Here is a 22,311-nt window from a genome sequence, read left to right as displayed (position 1 = left end):
CGCCCGTAATCAAATTTAAATCGTCTAATTGTACGGTCGGTGAAAGAGCCAGAAATGTAGAGCTTATGGGGAGTGAGATCACAAGCTCATTTGAGTTTAACCTCTAAAAATGTTGTACGTTGGGTATTTTGCTCTCCAGGAGGCGACAGCCCTTGCTCGTTCCTCCTTTGACTCAATTTCCGCGACGGTACAAACATCGTACCTCAGGTATTTGCTAAGACCTACTATTTTCATGTGTGCATGGTGAGGAAACCCTAATTTTTGAAACCCTAAATTGCGAAAAATAATGAAAGTACTAATTTCCGTATCGACTTTACATAACCCATTGATTTTGAAGTAACTCCCCTCTTGGTTCGATAGAAGTCGATTCTGTTTAAAGTTCTCCAACAATCTTAATCTCGTTAAGTGCTGAACTTATAAATTTTTAGTAGCTAACTGGGTTATCAAACTGGTCCCATGTACGACTTTTGCCTTGGAAAAATCCTATGAGTCTGATCATCCACTGACCCGTAATCGATCCCGTTCGATCCAGAAGGCCTGTAAGACATTGCAATTTCCGGGTTCAACCAAAGCATTTTTGGACCCATAGCTAGCAGTAGACCCGTAGTTACTGAGCAATATGATGTCTGAAAACTACCTAACATGCTGGCTTTTTGGGCTCGCCCCGCGTGGGGCGTGGCCAAGAAATCATACGAACCGGAACCATGAGGCATTTTCCAGGAAAATCGACATGACCTGATTTTCGCGGAAAATTCCCCTTGTCGGTCACGCCGTTGCATGTACGTGGTTCTCTTCCTCTCTCTCTTTCAACAGCAACAACGACAACGACGGCAACAACCACCAGTCCAAACTGGCGAGGAGACTCGAGTCAGCTAGAGAAGTTGGACGGCCACGACAGAGACAGAAGAGACCGGCGGATGGAGGAGATGCCGGAAGAAAGACAACCAGAGACGACACATAATATGTGATAATTGAATTGCGCGATCGAATGTTACGTCAATATGCCCAGGTCGCCGTGGGAGTTGATTAAAAAAAAGCGAATCGAGTGGCCCGCTCTTCAATCGCATGTGCAGCAAAAACAAATATCCACGCGCATTCGACTTCTTCTTTTTTCTTTGTACAATTTCTATCTACATTGAAGTTGGTTCTCTCCGTGAACTAAGAAAACGCTTTTCCAAGTTACTGTCGATGGACCTTTTCCAGTGCAATTCCGTCTGGTCACGATTAATTTCCTAATTCTCAGGAATTTTTTCGTCAAATGGAAATTTTTTGTTAATATTTGTCGTCCAGGATGGAGCACGCGCATCCACGCCCTTTATTACTGGTGACCGATTAAGTAAAATCCTCTTTTAATAATTTGGAAGGTGTATGATATATAAACGAATGAATATATGCTTAAAAGTACGTCGAAAAGTGACGATAGCAGAATCGTAAAATAATGTTATCGTGATTTGTTATCAATTGTATGATAAACAAAAAAAAAAACTTACGTAACAAATCAAGCAACGATAATCTTTTTCTCGACATCGTCAATTTAATGAAGAGGCATATTAATTAGCCTACAACATTCCTCAATGTACATAAATTTTCTCAATAAATAATTATAACGCATATTTATAGTTATTATTTACAAGCAGCAGTCAAGAAGCGATTGTTGTCAATTTTTAGAATCTGAGAAAAGAAAAAAGAAAAATTTAAAAACCGGTTGCAATTCCCGGAAATGCACTATGACTTGACGTGCCTACTCCAGAACCGACACCATAAAAACACCCACGCATGATGACAAACTCATTACGTTGGAGTTTGAGCTTGAGTTCGTGCATTGACAGTTCATCGTCTCCTTCATTTGCTCTGCTACATTTGTTCCCGTTTGTTCAGCGACCAAATCCTTCCAAGTTCTTGATAAGCTCCCCAAAAGAAAAGAAAATCATGTTGATGCAAAAGAGACCTTTGGCTTCCACTTCTTCAGGTCAACCAAGTCAACTCAAGAGGCCACGCACCGCTCCAATGAGGTTGAGTTCACTCTTCCCTCTCCACGTTTCGATATTTGATGATGGTGTTCGTTTTAGCTTTACTTGAGGGATACTCAATGAAGAGTTCTTGAGCTGAAGATTCTTGGAATGACAAAATATGGCAAAGCCTGCGTTGAAGCATAACATTGATTAGCCTTTTGCCTCGTGACGGTTCTGAATCGCTTTCGTTCAGTTTTTTGTCCGTGGGGTTGTGCTGTGGCTTAGATACGAAGCATTAAGGACCTCCAATGTTGCCCGTCTCGAATCTGTTATGCGATTTCGGCGTGCGCCAATTGCAGTATTTCCTACTTATGCGATTTCGGCCAGTGAACCGTTATTTTTACTGGGTTTCTTTGCTGTCCTGTTTGCTAAATTGTCCTATCTTGATTGTACTTTTGTGGTGATCTTCACACAGTCGAGTAGGCACCGGTCTGAGAGGAATCTCATGCCGAGGAGCTGGTGGATGGAGAAGGTTGTCCGGAGAATGGTAAGATGAGTAAAGTAGCCAACTTGGACATACAAAGTAGAGTCTTTAGTGCACTCCAATTGCTGATCTTTTTTATTAGAAGCGGTTGGATGCATTTCTGTCCTTCCGGTCAGCTTCCGGATAGAAATCTGCCTGAGAAATTGCTGCCGGATGCATAGAGAATTATCGTTTGACTGGTAAAAATGACCAAGCAATTCCGCTAATAACATGATTTAGGCTTTTCATGTTGTTTCGGATAGTATGGATCATCAAAAGATCCACATTTTCAATGAAGTGGCTTGGACATAATTTTTTCCTTGAATCTTGGAAAATATGGTCAATGACAACTTGCATGTCGAAGGAGAACAATGAGAATACCTGTGATGTGAAACTTGAATGAGATGAATATGTGACAGATTACAATGTAATTCTCTGCTATTTCTCTTTGCTGGACAGGTCAGGGTAGAATGGGTCAGTGCTAAATCTGACTTGGTTGAATGCTTACAAAAGTGAATATATTTTATTTGGTTTGTTGTTAAATCTGCATCAACTGATTCTTCTAAGAGAATTTCCATGGGTGTTGTCTCGCCAACTAGAAATATCATCGAGTGTCATAAGTCATCAATCCATGATTCTGTTCAGCAAAGTGTAATACCTGCACTTACATTTTTTTGTCGATCGCTGAAAGGACGGTGCATTTGGAGATAGCTGCTAATTAACTTTACTTGCTTCTGTTATCTATGTGCTGCATAAATATGTTTTCCAGCTTTACATTGACTTTTCTCAGTCGCCGTAGATTAAGGGAATGCATCTGATGAGTTTGGTAATTGGGTCTGACATTCATATGTACTAGTAACTAAAGTGTTACATATAGATATTTGTCTATTTGTTATGAGTAAGTCCACAAGACAGCAGTTGTTCACGGTGTCAATTCCATGGTGCAGTTCCATGGAGAATGCTCTCAAAGAGATGATGCAACAGATAAGCTCAATGAAGAATGCTGTTCCAGAACTGGTAAGATAAACAGAGTTTATAAAATTTCCACATGTCGACTGTTTGAACAGCATTCACTGAGCACGAACTTTGCACTTCTTTTTCTATAAGTAAATTTTCAGTTTGTTGGGCAACCTGTGGAAGAAAAACAAGGGAGGTCACATCCCATACAAGTCCATTGCAGCATAATGTCCCACATATACAGCCGAGTCGAGGTGCCAAACCTTCCCGTAGATGTGAACTCTTGGGGAAGATCAGTCTGCTATCCCTAAAGTAACATTCATCTATTGAGCGATGGCCCTTCTACTCGGCACCATCGAATTACTAAGGGGAACTTTTGTCCCTGCTCAACATAAAGGATGGGAGATCCTTTTGAGCAACCTATTATAATGGGAAAGCCTGATAAATTGAGATTTATTCATCAAGTTGACTTTCAATCTGATGACACTACACACCAAATGACAACATGGCATCATAGTCATCCCCATCTACATTACCAATGGCAACAGCAAAATACAACCCAGAAAAACATGATGCAAACTAAAAAATCATGCCACCAGATTACAGCAAAGTTGGCCAACAAGAACTCGCCAATTTCTCCACAAACACTTAACATCAGCAGTAAGTGTTTTATTTCCTTCCTGAATCGTAGCTTCTACAAAGACTTTAACTGAAAAAAAAATACAGCTGCATCAAGGTCACGACAAACTTGAGGGGACACATTTTCATGCTTCACTAAGTTCCTCTCTCTCCAGAGATAATAAATGGTTGCATCCCAAGTAAATTCATCCTTCCAATCACTTGCAGATCTAGCAATTGAGAGTATCTGTAAAACTTGTTCCCAAAATCTGCTTTGAGAATACGCACTTAAAGAGTAAGTGCATTCGAGATTCTTCATGTTGTCCGCATAGCACACAAGTGCTATCAATGTCAGACCAAGTTTTCACCCTGTCCAATTGTAACAGCCCGAATTTCGACGTAATTCCGGGATCAATAAAATTGACAATATTTCGCATTTCATTTTAGTAAGTCTCGCCCAGAGCTGATCACTCTCGGGATACTAACCAATGGGGTATGGCTAACTAGGAAACGGTACGTGGACCAGGGACTCGACAGTGAATGGGACACCGATCTCGAGATACGATGAGTGAATATTTTGGGCCAACAGGGGCCGATCTTAGGAAAGGTGATGGATTTGGTTTGGCCAAGGCCAACGATGTACAATCGGATCGCAGGTGATTCTGCAAGACCGAAAGTGCACGTGGCCAACCAGTCCTGAACCTGAACCGAACGATCGTGACCTTTGGAACTAATTATAATTTCTCATTCTCTCAATGATCGGGACCGTCGTAATTCGAATAACCCTAGGTCGATACGCGTATGTCCTAAACAGCCGCCCGTTAGTCAGAGACCCTGAAATTGAAACTCGAGCGAGTTTTGATCACGAAATTGGGCCCGGATTTCGATGTCGATTTTCGGAGGCTTAAGAGACTATTTTTGGGAATCTGACGTCATATTACGCTGGCCACACATGTTTGGAGTTAGTACGAGTAAAAATTGGAATTTCGGTCCGGGGGTGAAAAATTACGATTTTGTCCCTCGGGACGCCAGCGTTGCTTTTCGAGGCCAAATGGGGTTATTTTTCGAGGCCGGCGCCATTTTTGGGTGGCCACGCATACCAGGAGTCGTTATGGCCAAAAATTGGAATTTCGACAGAAATTGGAAAAATAATATTATTTTATTCCCGGAACTTCGCAGTCGATTTTCGAGGGTTTAGAAAGTGAATTTCGCGATTCCGACGCCATATTATGTTGGCCACGCTCATGGAGGGTTGGTATGTGCGAAAATTGGAATTTCGCCCCGGGGCCGGAAAAATGACGGTTTTGCCCCTGGGCTATTTCGGGTCCGAATTTTTGGGAAAATTTTTGGGACAATTATGGATGATTATCAGCTCAATTATTGAGGGCCAAAGACCATTTTACCCTCCACTTTTTGGATAAGAATGCATAGGAACCATTGGATTAGGGGCATTTTAGTCATTTTTGCGGATGGGCGACACTTGGCGCCCCTAGTCTACAATGTTTGACCAGAATTAAACCCTCTCTCTCTCTCCTCAGCTCCCCCATTCGGCAGAACCACCCAGAACAGCCCCCACCAGCTCTTTCTCCTCCATTTTCTCTCTTTTCCTCTTTTGTTTGGCTCGCCGGAGCTCGTCGCCGGCTACCGGAGCACCGCCGCCGACCACCGTGCCCCGCCGTGGACCACCTCAGCCCACTCAGCCTCTGCCTTGCCCTGGCTGACCCTTTCTCTCTCCCTTTCTCTCTCTTTCTCCCTCTTTTTCTCTTTCCTGTCCGGCAAAAAGGGCCGCCGGAGCTCGGATCGCTGTTTCGTCACCACCCAGCTGTCCAGCCTCGCCGTACGACGCCGCGCCGTACCTGTCCGTACGGAAGTACTGTAGCAGTCCCCGTACGGGGTACTGTTCATCCGTCCGTACGGGTCACTGTTCACGCCGTCGCCGGGAATTCCGCCGCCGGTTTCACTGTTCACCAGTGATCGGCCGCCGTTCCCCGTCGTCGTGACCTCGGATTAAGTGAGTAAAATTCCTAAACCCAGATTAGGACTGTTAGTGCGTTTTTCTGGACTTGTTTAGGTATTATCGGTACATTTTGGACTGGCTTAGATAGTGTCAGTGTGTATTTCAGACTGGATTGAGGACTGATTAGTGGAAATAAAATCCGAGGAATTTAGTGGGATTGTTATGGATAATTATTGGGCCGGATTGAGGAAATAGCGGATGTCCATGTTTTTGAGGAATGTACCGGATTATAATGGACAGCAAGAATTATTAGCTGAATGGCCGGGATTACCCAGAATGATTGGCTATTGATTGATTGGTGATCAATTATGTTTAATTGCGAAATGCTATATTGCGTGCTTGTGTGGCTGAATCGTGCGAAGTGTGATTGGCCAATTGATGGCTTGAATTGTGTATTTGGAATTGGGCCGCACGGTATTAATAGGCCAAGTAAGCACGTGGCTTGTGAATTAGGCACTGTGGAATGATTATGATTGAACTGTGTGCTTGTGCCTATGTTATGTGGATGCTCATGTTGCATTTCATGGCACGCATTATGAATGCCGAGAATGAGGCTTGTGATGAAATTGTGTGAGACTGCGTGCCTGTCATGAGCATGTGATCACCTAAAATACCCTGATGCGTGTTACGCGGGGTTCAGATAATAATGGGTTGTGTGATCACTTAAGGGCCTTCGGGTCGTGACCTTCGGGTCGATACCGTCCTCATGCACTTTGAAGCAAGACGATGCCCGGTACGACCGGAAGACGACCATCCTCATGCACTTTGAAGCAGGCTTTGGTTCGTAAGGAGATCAGTGTTGCGCCTCATGCACTTTGAAGCAGGCTAGAGACACCGGGCCAGATCGGTTGCTGCGCCTCATGCACTTTGAAGCAGGCTAGATGCACCGGGCCGTGAATGTTGTTGACTCGAGTCGTCGTAATGAATAATAAATTGGGCGATTGCCAGTGAGCCAGTGTGGGCCAATGGGCCGGAAAATGCATGTGATATGTCCACGACATTTGCATGCATGAACATGCATGGACTGGCATGCGAAAGTGTGAGAATCGGTGCATGAGCATGTGATTGGCGTACGTGTGATAATGTGTGCCACGTACGTGCCGTGATTATTAATTATTGAACTGCCTAACCTGCAGGGTCAGAGAATTATTTGATTGTTGTTGCATTATGGTTTCAAATATTTATTTCCGATCAGGAGATTGCATGCTAGCCTAACCTAGGTTTAGGGGTTGAACTCGCTGAGATTCGTCTCATGGTTGTGTAAACCGAAACTTTTCAGACCCCCAGCCGTAGGATGCCGAGGACACCACCTCTTTTTGGAATACCGCATTTTATCCAGCGGTCGTCGAGCATACACCCCGGTGGGAACGGAGCAGAACGGAGAAGTGGCTATTTGGTTATTCCCAGCCGTTGGTGTTTCCTTTTTGGTTGTAGTGAACACTGTAAAAAGAGTTTTAAAATAGTAATATAAGTATGTACATATTTTCTGCGTTGATCGTTGTTTATTGCTTGGCTATCCTTAGCTCGTATTTTATATTAGTCAGGGTTTGTTATGTATTGCTTCCGTATGTGTTTGATCTCTGCCTGTTCTGAACGTGGGTCGGCGACGCTTCCTGGGCGTCGCATAATAATCGACCGGAGGTAGGATGCTCGCACTTCGTGGGGTACGGGGCGTGACATCCCCTCTTGTTTTGGTATCAGAGCAAGGTCAGCTCGGTCCAATTAGGTCGAAGCCTGGAGTGATAAGGAGCGATGAGACCTGGGTAGCCGGTAGGGTGACCTCGTGTGCTACATGCATCTCCTGACAGTTGTGTATTGATTGTGTGTTTACCAGTGTGACCCTTGCAGTGCAGGTGCGGCAGGACCTGAGGTGAGTATGCAAATCCCTTGGGTGACGTGTTGGATAAATGTTAGGCCGCATGCTGAGTGTTGATTGTTGTTTGATACCTGCCTAGGACTTAGACTGGGATAGATTGGTTTAAGTTTTTAATTCCTTAATGGAATTATAGCAGGTAGTGGGGTAGCTGAGTGGTGAGAATGAATAGAAGAAAGGGTAAGAAACCCAGGGTCAGCCTAATTCAGGAGGCCAGGAGGCCCGAGACCGTCGACTAGAGGACATTATTCAAGCTCCAAGTAGGAGAAGGGGGAAGGAGCCCCAAGCCCAGGCTAGCAAGGGAGTTCGTGAGGCTAGAGACCCAAGGTTTGACGATGTGATGAATACCCTACAGGAGATAGGGCATGTTATGGGATTGCAAGCTCGGGAAAGGGGCCGCTGTTATTGCCCAGGCTGCTGAGGTTGCAGAGATTACTGCTATGAATGGGAATGATGCCAGTTAGGCCAAGTGCAAGTAGTGGCCAATAGACAGGTGCACCGATTGGTGGAATAATTTTTCGAGTTGAACTCCCTTAAGTTCAATGGTAAGGGTGACCCCGAGGCTACACCGAGATTGATAGCAGAATTTGAGAAAGCCTTTGAAACATCGGAGTGCACCGAGATTGAGAAAGTAAATTTGGCGGTGTATCAGTTACAGAATCATGCTAGTTATAGATGGCCTTCCACCAGGGATAGGATATCCCCAATGAGTATAGCCCAAATTTGGGCCATGATTGTTAAGAGTTCCTATGGGAAAATATTTTCCGGAGAGTGCCAAGAAAAGGGAACTGATGGAGTTTATGTGACTTCGCCGAGGGCAGATGACTGTGGAATGATATGAAATGGAGTCTGCTTGGCTGGTTGAGAATTTACAGGACAAGGTTCGAAAAATCAGGAATGATGGGGAAGTGTATGAATGAGCTCAAGTAATAGAGTGAGATCAGTTGGAAAGTGCAACTACTTCTGGATAGTGGTTTACTCAAATTAAGGATAATCGCCGCTTTGGGAAGAGGCAGATGGCAGGGAAACAGGTGATTCGTTCCACTGGTTAGGAAGGATATTAGAAAGCCGAACCGTCAAACGAGCCGTTCTGAGGCTTGCATCGAAAGTGGGAGTCGGAACAACTAGTTAAACTGGATGGGATTGAGTCTGTTGTGCTTGAGTCACGTTTGGTGTGACGATTCCTCGAATGATAAGGTGATGGTGTCATTGAGGTGTCTTAACTGTGAGACAGTAATTGATAGTAGAGAAAGGAGTGTCGACTTGGCAGTATTGGTCATGTACGATTTTGTCGTAGAAATTGATACGAAGTGATTTGTAAGGCAGAAAGCTGTAATGAATTCTGATAATAGGGTAATCCAGTTTTGTCTGAATGGACGTCCTAGGTTTGGATTTCAGGAAAGTCGAGGAGGAATATCGATTCCTTGGATGCCCTTGCTTGAGGTGATTAGATGTCAGATGAAGGTTGAGAAGGACGCTTAGTGGGCGTGATTAACCCGATCGTGACGGAACTAAAGTCGAAAAAATTAACGAGGTGTGTAACCTTTCGAGGTCTTTCCTTAGAAATTTTAGGATTGCCACTAGAACGAGAAGTGGAATCATGGCAGATTTGCCCAGGAGTTGAACTGATTTCGAGGGCGTTGTATTGAGTGTCTTTGCTGGAAATCAAAAGAATTGAAAGTTCAGATGTAAGAACTCATGGACAAAAATTTTATTCGCCCTAGTATATTTCTATGGGGAGCTCCTGTATTTGGTATGAGGAAAAAGGACAGGACTTTGAGATGGTACGTAAATTACCGGCAATTGAACCAGGTGACAAAAAGGAATGAGTACCCATTACCGAGGATCGATAGCCTGTTCGATCAATTGCAAGGAACTTTAGTGTCCTTTGAGGTTGAATTATGGACGGATGTCATCGGCAAAGAATTCATAACGAGAATGTTCCTAAGATTGTGTTACGAACTGGAAATTTTCCGTTAAGGATGTGAAAAAGAGGATGTAATTACGACTGCTTAATAGACGAAGTATGGGCATTATGCATTCATAGTAACGCCCATTGGTCTAAGGGATGCCTCGCTGCTTTTATGGACCTAATGAACTGAGTGTTCCAAGAATTATGGGATTAGTTCGTAACGGTTTTCGTTGACGATGTATTGGGAGACTCGAGAAACCTGGAAGCAAGAAGCAAGTCTGACTGAGGAGTTGCGAACCTTGAGAGAACACGTACTCCACGCCAAGTATGGCAAGTACGAATTTTGGCTCAATAGAATAACGTTCCTTGGACATATAATGTAAGGGAAATGGAATTGCAGTGAACCCAACTAAGGTCGAGGTGATGACTAAGTGGCCAAGACTGATGCCAATAACGGAGGTTAGCAGTGTCTTAGATTTGGCTGACGATTATCGACGTTTTGTGGAAGATTCTCGTCGATAACCGTGCTACGGGCACGACTGATTGGGAAGGAAATCCGTTTGAATAGAATGATTACTGTGAATGGAGTTCCCAAGAGCTGAAGCGTAGGCTGATAATTGCCCCGGTATTGAATATTCAACCTGAGCCGGGAGGATTCGAGGTCTATAGTGACGCTTTATTAAGAAGACTTGGGTGTGTGTTGATGCAACACGGTAGAGTTGTAGCATATGCGTCGTGCCATTTGAGGTCGTACGAGATGATTTATCTGATGCACGACGGAGAATTGATTGCGATGACTGGTGTCGCCATGGAAGGGCTAGACGAGTAATTGATGTGTTAAGTTGTGAGCCAGTGATGGCGTGTATGATGGTTAGAGAGTGAGCCTTGTCGGACAGGCTCAGAGACTTGGAAGTTAAATTTAAGGTGAACCGAATGTTGAATCTGTTGACCGCCTTGAGGATTAGTTTGGAAATCTAGGCCCAGAACAAGGAATGGCAATTTATGGATCACGAGATTCAAAAAAAAGTCGTTGAGATGGATACCGATAAGCGGAAGTCGGATTTCCCTATATTCGGGGATAGAAATCTTGAGGTTCTAGGAATGATTGTGTGTACCTGATGAGGCGAAACTCGAGGAAAAAAAATTTGAATGGAAATTTCTGCAGTAAGTATAGTGTCCACCCGAGTAGCACTAAGGTGTGTCAGAATTTGCGGCAACATTATTGGTGGAATGGAATGAAGGCGGATGTGGCCAAGCATGTGGCCAAGTGTTTGACATGCCAGCAAGTAAAAGCTCAGCATTGCAAGCCAGGTGGCTTATTAAGACCGTTAGAGATCCCCGAGTGGAAATGGGAGCACATCACGATGGATTTCGTGACGGGTTTGCCACGAAGCCAGAGAGGGCATGATTCAATATGGGTCATAGTGGATCGCTTAACTAAGTCAGCGCACTTTCTGGCAGTGCGAAAGGATTTTGAGCTGGAAAGATATGCCGAATTGTATGTACGACAGATAGTACGTCTGCATGGTGTGCCAGTGACGATCACATCGGATCGTGACCCAAGATTTACAGCGAATTTTTTTGGAAAAGCTTACAATTGGCCTTAGGAACGAAGCTGCGGTTTAGTACTGCTTATCATCCTTAGACGGATGGTCAGTCAGAAAGGACAATTCAGACCCTAGAGGATATGCTGAGAGCCTGTGTATTGGATTTTCAAGGCAAGTGGGAAGAACAGTTGCATCTGGTAGAATTCGCCTATAATAACAGTTATCAACAGAGTATCTAGATGGCCCCGTTTGAGGCCTTATATGGTAGGGCGTGCAGGACGCCAGTGTGTTGGGATGAAGTGGCTGAACGGAGTATCACGGGTCCAGAGATTATACAGCAGACAGTTGAGGCAGTTGAGGTTATTCGAGATAGACTCAGAATGGCGCAAAGTCGCCAGAAAAGTTATGCCGATCGAAGACGGCGACCTTTAGAGTTTCAGGTTGGAGATCACGTGTTTCTTAAGGTGTCGCCTATGAAGGGATTATCTAGATTCGGCAAGAATGGAAAACTGAGTCCTAGGTATGTCAGGCCATTTGAGATTTTGGAAAAGATTGGAGATATGGCTTACCGACTTGCCTTTTCGCCCAATTTGTCCCAGGTACACAGTGTTTTCCACGTGTCGATGTTAAGAAAGTATGAACCAGATCCGACTCACGTTTTAAGATATAAGGAGATAGACGTGGACGATAAAGTATCGTACGTGGAAAGACCAGTCAGGATCGAGGATAGAAAATAGCGTGTGCTGAGAAACAAGACGATCCCATTGGTCAAAGTTGTCTGGGAGCACCACGGAACAGAAGGTGTCGCGTGGGAAAGCGAAGAAGCGATGCGACGTCAACACCCCAAGTTATTTGAGTAGATAAGGATAGATTACAAATTTCGAGGACGAAATTTTTGTAAGTAGGGAAAAGTTGTAACAGCTCGAATTTCGACGTAATTCTGGGATCAATAAAATTGACAATATTTCGCATTTCATTTTAGTAAGTCTCGCCCAGAGCTGATCACTCTCGGGATACTAACCAATGGGGTATGGCTAACTAGGAAACGGTACGTGGACCAGGGACTCGACAGTGAACGGGACACCGATCTCGAGATACGATGAGTGAATATTTTGGGCCAACGGGGGCCGATCTTAGGAAAGGTGATGGATTTGGTTTGGCCAAGGCCAACGATGTACAATCGGATCGCAGGTGATTCGGCAAGACCGAAAGTGCACGTGGCCAACCAGTCCTGAACCTGAACCGAACGATCGTGACCTTTGGAACTAATGATAATTTCTCATTCTCTCAATGATCGGGACCGTCGTAATTCGAATAACCCTAGGTCGATACGCGTATGTCCTAAACAGCCGCCCGTTAGCCAGAGACCCTGAAATTGAAACTCGAGCGAGTTTTGATCACGAAATTGGGCCCAGATTTCGATGTCGATTTTCGTAGGCTTAAGAGACTATTTTTTGGAATCTGACGTCATATTACGCTGGCCACACACGTTTGGAGTTAGTACGAGTAAAAATTGGAATTTCGGTCCGGGGGTGAAAAATTACGATTTTGTCCCTCGGGACGCCAGCGTTGCTTTTCGAGGCCAAATGAGGTTATTTTTCGAGGCCGGCGCCATTTTTGGGTGGCCACGCATACCAGGAGTCGTTATGGCCAAAAATTGGAATTTCGACAAAAATTGGAAAAATAATATTATTTTATTCCCGGAACTTCGCAGTCGATTTTCGAGGGTTTAGAAAGTGAATTTCGCGATTCCGATGCCACATTATGTTGGCCACGCTCATGGAGGGTTGGTACGTGCGAAAATTGGAATTTCGCCCCGGGGCCGGAAAAATGACGGTTTTGCCCCTGGGCTATTTCGGGTCCGAATTTTTGGGAAAATTTTTGGGACAATTATGGATGATTATCAGCTCAATTATTGAGGGCCAAAGACCATTTTACCCTCCACTTTTTGGATAAGAATGCATAGGAACCATTGGATTAGGGGCATTTTAGTCATTTTTGCGGATGGGCGACACTTGGCGCCCCTAGTCTACAATGTTTGACCAGAATTAAACCCTCTCTCTCTCTCCTCAGCTCCCCCATTCGGCAGAACCACCCAGAACAGCCCCCACCAGCTCTTTCTCCTCCATTTTCTCTCTTTTCCTCTCTTGTTTGGCTCGCCGGAGCTCATCGCCGGCCACCGGAGCACTGCCGCCGACCACTGTGCCCCGCCGTGGACCACCTCAGCCCCCTCAGCCTCAGCCTTACCCTGGCCGACCCTTTCTCTCTCCCTTTCTCTCTCTTTCTCCCTCTTTTTCTCTTTCCCGTCCGGCAAAAAGGGCCGTCAGAGCTCGGATTGCTATTCCGTCACCACCCAGCTGTCCAGCCTCGCCGTACGACGCCGCGCCGTACCTGTCCGTACGGAAGTACTGTAGCAGCCCCCGTACGGAGTACTGTTCATCCGTCCGTACGGGTCACTGTTCACGCCGTCGTCGGGAATTCCGCCGCCGGTTTCACTGTTCACCAGTGATCGGCCGCCGTTCCCCGTCGTCGTGACCTCGGATTAAGTAAGTAAAATTCCTAAACCCGGATTAGGACTGTTAGTGCGTTTTTCTGGACTGGTTTAGGTATTATCGGTACATTTTGGACTGGCTTAGATAGTGTTAGTGTGTATTTCAGACTGGATTGAGGACTGATTAGTGGAAATAAAATCCGAGGAATTTAGTGGGATTGTTATGGACAATTATTGGGCCCGGATTGAGGAAATAGCGGCTGTCAATGTTTTTGAGGAATGTACCGGATTATAATGGACAGCAAGAATTATTAGCTGAATGGCCGGGATTACCCAGAATGATTGGCTATTGATTGATTGGTGATCAATTATGTTTAATTGCGAAATGCTATATTGCGTGCTTATGTGGCTGAATCGTGCGGAGTGTGATTGGCCAATTGATGGCTTGAATTGTGTATTTGGAATTGGGCCGCACGATATTAATAGGCCAAGTAAGCACGTGGCTTTTGAATTAGGCACTGTGGAATGATTATGATTGAACTGTGTGCCTGTGCCTATGTTATGTGGATGCTCATGTTGCATTTCATGGCACGCATTATGAATGCCGAGAATGAGGCTTGTGATGAAATTATGTGAGACTGCGTGACTATCATGAGCATGTGATCACCTAAAATACCCTGATGCGTGTTACGCGGGGTTCAGATAATAATGGGTTGTGTGATCACTTAAGGGCCTTCGGGTCGTGACCTTCGGGTCGATACCGTCCTCATGCACTTTGAAGCAGGACGATGCCCGGTACGACCTCTCATGCACTTTGAAGCAGGCTTTGGTTCGTAAGGAGATCAGTGTTGCGCCTCATGCACTTTGAAGCAGGCTAGAGACACTGGGCTAGATCGGTTGCTGCGCCTCATGCACTTTAAAGCAGGCTAGACGCACCGGGCCGTGAATGTTGTTGACTCGAGTCGTCGTAATGAATAATAAATTGGGCGATTGCCAGTGAGCCAGTGTGGGCCAGTGGGCTGGAAAATGCACGTGATATGTCCACGACATTTGCATGCATGAACATACATGGACTGGCATGCGAAAGTGTGAGAATCGGTGCATGAGCATGTGATTGGCGTACGTGTGATAATGTGTGCCACGTACGTGCCATGATTATTAATTATTGAACTGCCTAACCTATAGGGTCAGAGAATTATTTGATTGTTGTTGCATTATGGTTTCAAATATTTATTTCCGGTCAGGAGATTGCATACTAGCCTAACCTAGGTTTAGGGGTTGAACTCGCTGAGATTCGTCTCACGGTTGTGTAAACCGAAACTTTTCAGACCCCCAGCCGTAGGATGCCGAGGACACCACCTCTTTTTGGAATACCGAATTTTATCCAGCGGTCGTCGAGCATACACCCCGGTGGGGACGGAGCAGAACAGAGAAGTGGCTATTTGGTTATTCCCAGCTGTTGGTGTTTCCTTTTTGGTTGTAGTGAACACTGTAAAAAGAGTTTTAAAATAGTAATATAAGTATGTACATATTTTCTGCGTTAATCGTTGTTTATTGCTTGGCTATCCTTGGCTTGTATTTTATATTAGTCAGGGTTTGTTATGTATTGCTTCCGTATGTGTTTGATCTCTGCCTGTTCTGAATGTGGGTCGGCGACGCTTCCTGGGACGTCGCATAATAATCGACCGGAGGTAGGATGCTCGCGCTTCGTGGGGTACGGGGCGTGACACCAATATGTGCAACCTATTGTGAATGACTAGCCAAGTCATAAAGCCAAATTTTGGCATGTTGGAAACAGATGCGAAAAATAAATTCAGAACACAGAGATTTACGTGGTTCGATCACAAGGTGATCTACGTCCACGGGCGAGGCAAGACAAGATTCCACTATAATCAAAGAGAGTACAGTTTTCAGAAGTCGAAACAACGACAAAACCTCACGGCTCACAAAACTCTCTGAAAACAAAATTCTCTCACAACCCAATGAAAAACCCTAGCCGCAGTATAAATAGTGCTCCCAAAAAATTTTCTTGGGGGCGTAGCCCCCGAACCCCCCGAGACATTGGTTCGCTTGCTCCAGCTTGGGCGGTCCGCCATGGAGATTTGTTCGCTTGCTACGAGTTGGGCCTATTGGCCCAACCCTCCGCGTCGCGAACTAAATCTCAATTTTTCCTCCACTTTCAGGTTGCACAAAAAATATGTCGGGTCAGGTGATAAACCGGACTGAGTACATAAAATTCAAGACATATTTAACATAGCACATTAGGCTTAAACAATACAAGCTTAAGCCAAGTAACGTTGTTCCTCCATTTCCTCACGAGCTTCCAAGCCTCCTTCACAGATAAAGAGCCCCTAGATGATCCAGTAAATACCACTTTGTCTACGGAGCCAGAGTTTGGAGCAATCTGAGTTTCAAGCAGATCATCAGAACTTGCAGGAGGCCATCTCCAGTCATTTGCCTCAATAACATCCACTACTGTGGCTTTATCACCTAAAGCTGAATCATAACCATTCCAAAACACATGTAACATTTTACACGGACATGGAATGAAAGGGGATAATAAAAATGGTTAGAATTGTTCATATAAGCTATATATACAACTGTTGTTTGGTAAACACTGTGATTTGAAATGTGCCTGAAGAACTTAGTCTCAATAAGGTGTTCGATAAGTTGTTTTTAAGAAGGAAGTTTTCGACTTCTTTTGATGGAATTGATTGGTTTTGTATCCCTTCTGCTTCATTTTTTTTCATGTTTCCAACTTTGACAACTCTTCTCTTGGTGGTTTTGAACAGACGGAAACAGTGGAGCTTGCAAATAGTCACTCTCCCCACCTTGGATGGTATGAATGCACTTCCACCATGATGCTGGCTTTCTGGGTAGTATTAACCGGTTATGCACTGTTGATTTTTTGGGGAATAATGGTCCGACTCTACCCCTAACACCCCAACGCAGGCAGTCTGAGCTCAGTTGAAGTCAGGCCAGAACGACTAGGCGTGCGCCAAATTTTCAATGCTCCAATTTAGAACATATTCATATGTAGCTTGGGAGCAGAGCAGCATTTAATTTTTTTAAAAAATTACATTGTTATACTCTCTGAGACAATGCATCTATTTATCCTTGTAGTTTCCCTGGAAGTAAAACTTGTTCAAGTGAGATGTTTGATAGTTTGTCTCTCTGTCATTACTTTCCAATTTTCCGCTTCTATACCTGTTCCTGTTCCTAATGGTTGTTTTCCCCGGAGAATGCAGGGCTAATGCTGAATCTACGGGAGTGAATGATGTGAGAAACTTACGGCTTCAAATTCAAGCCAAACTGTCAGATACTCTATTTACTGGAAAGAAACTAGAAGGAGAGGGGGGTGCTAGCATTTCCATTGCCTTGATCAATGCACATACAGGGGATGTTGTTAGATCAGGCCCGGAATCCTCCATTAACTTGGACGTTGTTGTGCTTGAAGGTGACTTCAACAAAGATGATGAGGATAACTGGGCTCAAGAAGAGTTTGAGAACTACGTGGTTAGAGAACGTGAATGAAAGGGGCCGCTTTTGACAGGAGATCTCCAATTGACGCTCAACGGAGGTGTTGGGAAGCTGGGAGAACTGATATTTACGGACAATTCCAGCTGGAATAGGAGTAAAAAATTCAGGATAGGGCTTAAGGTTGCATCAGGTTATTGTGGGAATACACGAATTCGGGAAGCAAAAACAGATGCCTTTCGTGTCAAGGAACATAGAGGAGAGTGTAAGTCTTTCATAGTCCTTTACAGGACATGAACCTTGTCCTTCGTTTATGACTGACAACAAACATGGTTTCGGACATCGTGTCTCCAATAATTGAGAGCTTCATTTCATGTGAACCTTTACCTATCCAACGAAAATTCTGATAAATAAAATATGATCGGCTGCTTTGTTATTAGCAAATGTTGACACTTTGGATCAGTTTCAGGAGAGAGTCTGCATGCCTATCAGAAGCTACTCATTAATCTAATAGGGACTAGGACCTTACTGTATATGTACTCTTCATTTTACAGCAAACAAGAAACATTATCCACCTGCATCTGATGATGAGGTCTGGAGGTTGGAGAAGATTGCCAAAGATGGGAAATCTCACCAAAAATTGAAGGATGCCGGAATACATAAAGTGGAGGAGTTTCTACAGCAACTGTATACGGACTCGAAGAAACTGAGAGGGGTAAGCACTTAGTTAATGATTCTCAATTATGGTTTGACTGACTACCAAGAACGTAAGTCTTGTGTGTTCACTAATCAATAGGTTCTTGGAAAGCTAACAACAAAGAACTGGGAATGCCTCCGAGATCATGCAATGACTTGCACAAATTGGAAACCTCGTGTGAACTATCCTAATCATGCTGCTGTATTCAATACTGATCGTCAACCGACCAGCCCAATCAAAGACATGGTATATTCGGCTACTGATTGACTTTCTGCCCAAGAGAAGGTAAGTAACTAAGGAGTTCCTACTGAGTTTTGTCAAGCCAGTCCATGCGCTATGCACCATCATGCTGATTTCATATAATATGTCCCATACTATCTATGTAATCAGTAATATGATGTTTACTTGTAGCTGTGCGGCTTAATAAGTGTTAGAATTGATCAGAGATATGGAAACTTGAAACGGGGAATTGGTTGGACATCTAGATGCTTTGTTTTTTTATTTGGCAGTAAAAGTGATATGAAGTGCCTGTGGAGAGAACAAAAAGAAAGTCTAGATGCTAGTGATTTTGAGCTTTCGCTCCTTGCAATGCAAAGTTGAGGATGGTGACCTTGTAAATCTAAGTGGCCTTCTGTGGAGAGCACTTTCAGCCGTTGATTCATTGTCATCCTTGACAGTTAGCACATTCGCGTTGCAACTATGAATTTTCAAGTCTAAAACTATGAAGATCTTAATTACTTGCACAATACAAGTTGATGCATGTTATATTTCTTCACTGGTCCTTTCTCAATCAACTTTGCATCTTTGAGGACCCTTGGCTAGATTGTACTCTCCATTACATCTTTCGAGCACCTGACTTTTATGTGGTGGAGAAATGGGTGGCGATAGGCTTAAAGTGAATTGAGGTTCTTTAATCTTCTTTCTCTGTGCTGCACTTACGTGCTTACTCTGAGTACAAGTTCATCCATTGGAATACAACATTACTTGCTGGGAAAAAGAAATTGTTGCTTCAAGTCAGAGTGTGTACCTTTAATATTGGAGATAAATACTTCCATTAGTCCAGCTAGTGTGATATACCGAGTGTTTTTCTTCCAGGAACCTGGAGATGCAATTGTAAAAAAGGCGGGCTTTAATAATTGGAATGATGTTAGGCAGTTCAATGGTGAGAACTATTCTGGTTCAATGCAGAAGAATAGCTCTCAAGTTATTGAAGGACAAATTAAAAATCCCGTCCCTGTCCAATGTAATTTGGTTCCACGAACCTGTGCTGCTCCAATTGGTCCGGAAGCTCTGCCGGCAAATGCGGGCTCCACTGTTGAAGGTACATGCTCTAAAACACAAAACCATCTCTCCCTTTAAGTAGATACAAAGACGTGGCCCGTGAAATTACGATGATAATAGGACTTTCCACTTGATTGTTGAGCTTTGATAAATAAAAGCAATGTGTTCCAGATCCTTATGATTTTTGGGTTCCACATAATATGAAGATGTTTATTTGTCGAGCTACCCTTCAATTGAACTTGCATCGAAGGAGATTTTACCAATTTTTGCCCCCTCTTTGGACCGACTCATAAGTTATATGCAGAGGATTCCCATTTGTAAGTTAGGCTTTATCGTGTCTGTAGATGCAACAAAAAATGCTAAGAAATAGTTTTAAAAGATGACGAACAAGCAAGAGGAGTTGTTGCAAGTCACTACCAAAAGCATTAATCTAATAGATTATCAGTACAAAGGCGAAACAGCAATAATCAAGTACTTCATTTGATTGGGGTTCAATTTAAGAGATGCAACTTCAACTTGGACATGAAAGATTTTAGAGTTATCAATATGAACTGTAAGGACATGCAATGTCGAGAACGGTCACTATCTAATACTAACTATACACGAAAAGATATATTCTGTAAGCTGTAATTTGTTGCAAGATGAGCCTCATTCAACGCACTCTATCCGTTTGGCCATATATGTCCGTACGTACGTACGTGTTCTGTCCAAGCAATAAAAAAGCAACTAAGATATTGGTTGGTTTTTTTTTTTGGTCGGTAGAAATTAGTTGTTGAAATGTGCCCTTTTGAGTGGGGGGGATTGGGGGAGGGGGAGGGCAGATACTCATAAACACATTCATTTAGGTGATGCTAAGTGGATATTGACAAGATATTGCTATCACTAGGTAGATATGAATAGATGTAATGAGCACAAGGCATCGTGTTTATATGTGCATTTTTATCAAATGATGCCTGCAAGATCACATTAGCAAATAAGGTTGGAAGTTTAAACTTATATGCCGAAAAATGAGATATAAAAATATTCAAATCTGTGAAGGGAAAGGGCCTTGTCAATTGAAGCACTAAAAGATAACAAAGACCAGTGGCAAGAAAAATTAAAGAGATGTGCAGCACTTTCTGTGATATCGGAATAGTAAAGGCTCATGACCATTCATTCAAAAAAATTTTAGATCGTGGAACTGTGCTCACGTCGGCATATGTTTAATAACAACATCAATGTTCTAGTTGTTTCTCCAGGACATAATGGTGGAACTGCTTTGCCATTGCCAGTACAGTCACAAAATACCATTTGTGGGGATGCCACGGAGTTTTCAGATGATGGAAGTGTTCCTCTCGCTGCACATCAGCCCATATATGCAGACTGCTTGAATGGTCTATTTTCTCCAGGATATAATGGCATTACTTCTTTCGGACTGCAAATACAGCAGTCCCCTGATATCATTTCGCAGTTTGCCATGCGTAGCCACGATCCTTCGAACCAAATGGACTCTACAGTAAACGAGCTTGTTTTCCCCTCTGAACAACCCTATGGCCCAATATCAAGCTTCCAATGGAGTAGTACACTTCCTCGTCCTGGAGCCAATCACGTGATGGAAGATTCCCAGTCAAACGTTGCAGATGATATGATGAAGTACTTGTTGGAAAATGATGATACGTCCTTTCTGACCTCACCATGGGATGATGGTGATGTTAGGCACCAGCAAAGGCGTTAATGGCCGGCTCAAGATAAAGGCAGTGATGCAGTGGGGCTTCTGCATCAGGAAGAGAGGCCTCAGAATTGTGCAGATAGATGGACCACCAATTGAAGTCCTGGCTTTTCTTCAAAAAAAAAAAAAAAAACAGTCCACGCTTGATTTGATCCTTCTTACTGTCGCTTTAGGTAAGATGCTTCTTGGATTGCTGTCAGATAGAATCGATGGCAATTTTTTCTTAGATGAGAGCATATTAGTTACTTATCTATTGGACCCTGTCATTATTGGGGCCAATTAAAAAAAAAAAGCACTAGCTTTATATTAAGTGACAATTTTGATTCGAACTTTTTTTGTTTCAATAAAAAGCACAAACTTTTATTCGAATCCCAAATCTAGCTCCCGTGATGTAAAATTTTCAAATTGTTCGGGCCAGATTTAGGATTTAAGTAAACGTTGGTGATTTTTTATGAGATAAAAAAAAGTTTGAGCTAGAATTATCACTCGAAATAAAATTTATGCTTTCTTTTGAAATTAGGCCGTCGTTATTGATAATGTTGTTCATTCGAGTATCGAACAGTTTCGTTTAACGCCTTGTTAGGCTGACTACTTTTTTCATCGGAAATTGTCTCTCTACTTTAGTTCTCTTAACATCTTTCTTCAAAAGTTCTCTAGTTTTTCCACACGTAAGGAATGCAAGGTATATCATTCAAAGAGGGCACTTGGATTCTATTGCGACCACGTCCATGGAGTCCTGGGGAAAAGTGTTGAATAAGTCCTAAACCTTCTGAGAAAGTGCCAATTTAGTCCTAAATCTATTTTTGATGTCAATTTAATCCTAAACCTTTTGATATAGTGTCAATTCAGTCCTTTTGGCCGGATTTTGCTGACGTGGACGTCGGCTGGCCAGGCGACTGGTCACCGGAGCTGACGTGGACAAAATTTAATAATATTTTAATATTTTATTGAATTTTTTTTTCTTTTTTTTTCTTCTCCCTCTTCTTCCAGCTGGTCGTCGGAGCGGCGACCGGCCGGAGGCCAGAGGCCGGCGAGGTCGACCTCGTCGGCCTCGGGCGAGCCACGCCGGCCACTGGTCATGGTACAAGATGTTAGCAAAATCAATGGTCAAAAAGAAAACTAAAATTCATTGACCTAGTTTATCCGGTCAGTAATTTACCAAGAAACAATGTGCAAGAAGTCAAATCAAGGTAATCAATGAGATATAGAGGCGCGGATTCTTTTACAGGCAATAGTGGTATGATTGCTGCTAAATTAC

At 43.6% G+C, this 22,311-nt stretch overlaps 1 pseudogene; it reads left to right on the top strand.

The window, feature by feature from the left end:
• The first annotated feature begins 2,359 nt into the window (after window positions 1-2,359).
• Window positions 2,360-21,059, top strand: LOC115687883 (calmodulin-binding protein 60 C-like; annotated as a pseudogene).
• The last annotated feature ends 1,252 nt before the right edge of the window (window positions 21,060-22,311 follow it).

This window comes from Syzygium oleosum, unplaced genomic scaffold (assembly GCF_021117445.2).
Source record: "Syzygium oleosum isolate NSW1041296 unplaced genomic scaffold, Sole_v2.1 Sole_v2.11, whole genome shotgun sequence".
Lineage (NCBI taxonomy): Eukaryota > Viridiplantae > Streptophyta > Magnoliopsida > Myrtales > Myrtaceae > Syzygium > Syzygium oleosum.
The sequence above is the reverse complement of the archived record's forward strand: the minus strand, read 5'-3'. Positions and strand labels throughout refer to the sequence as shown.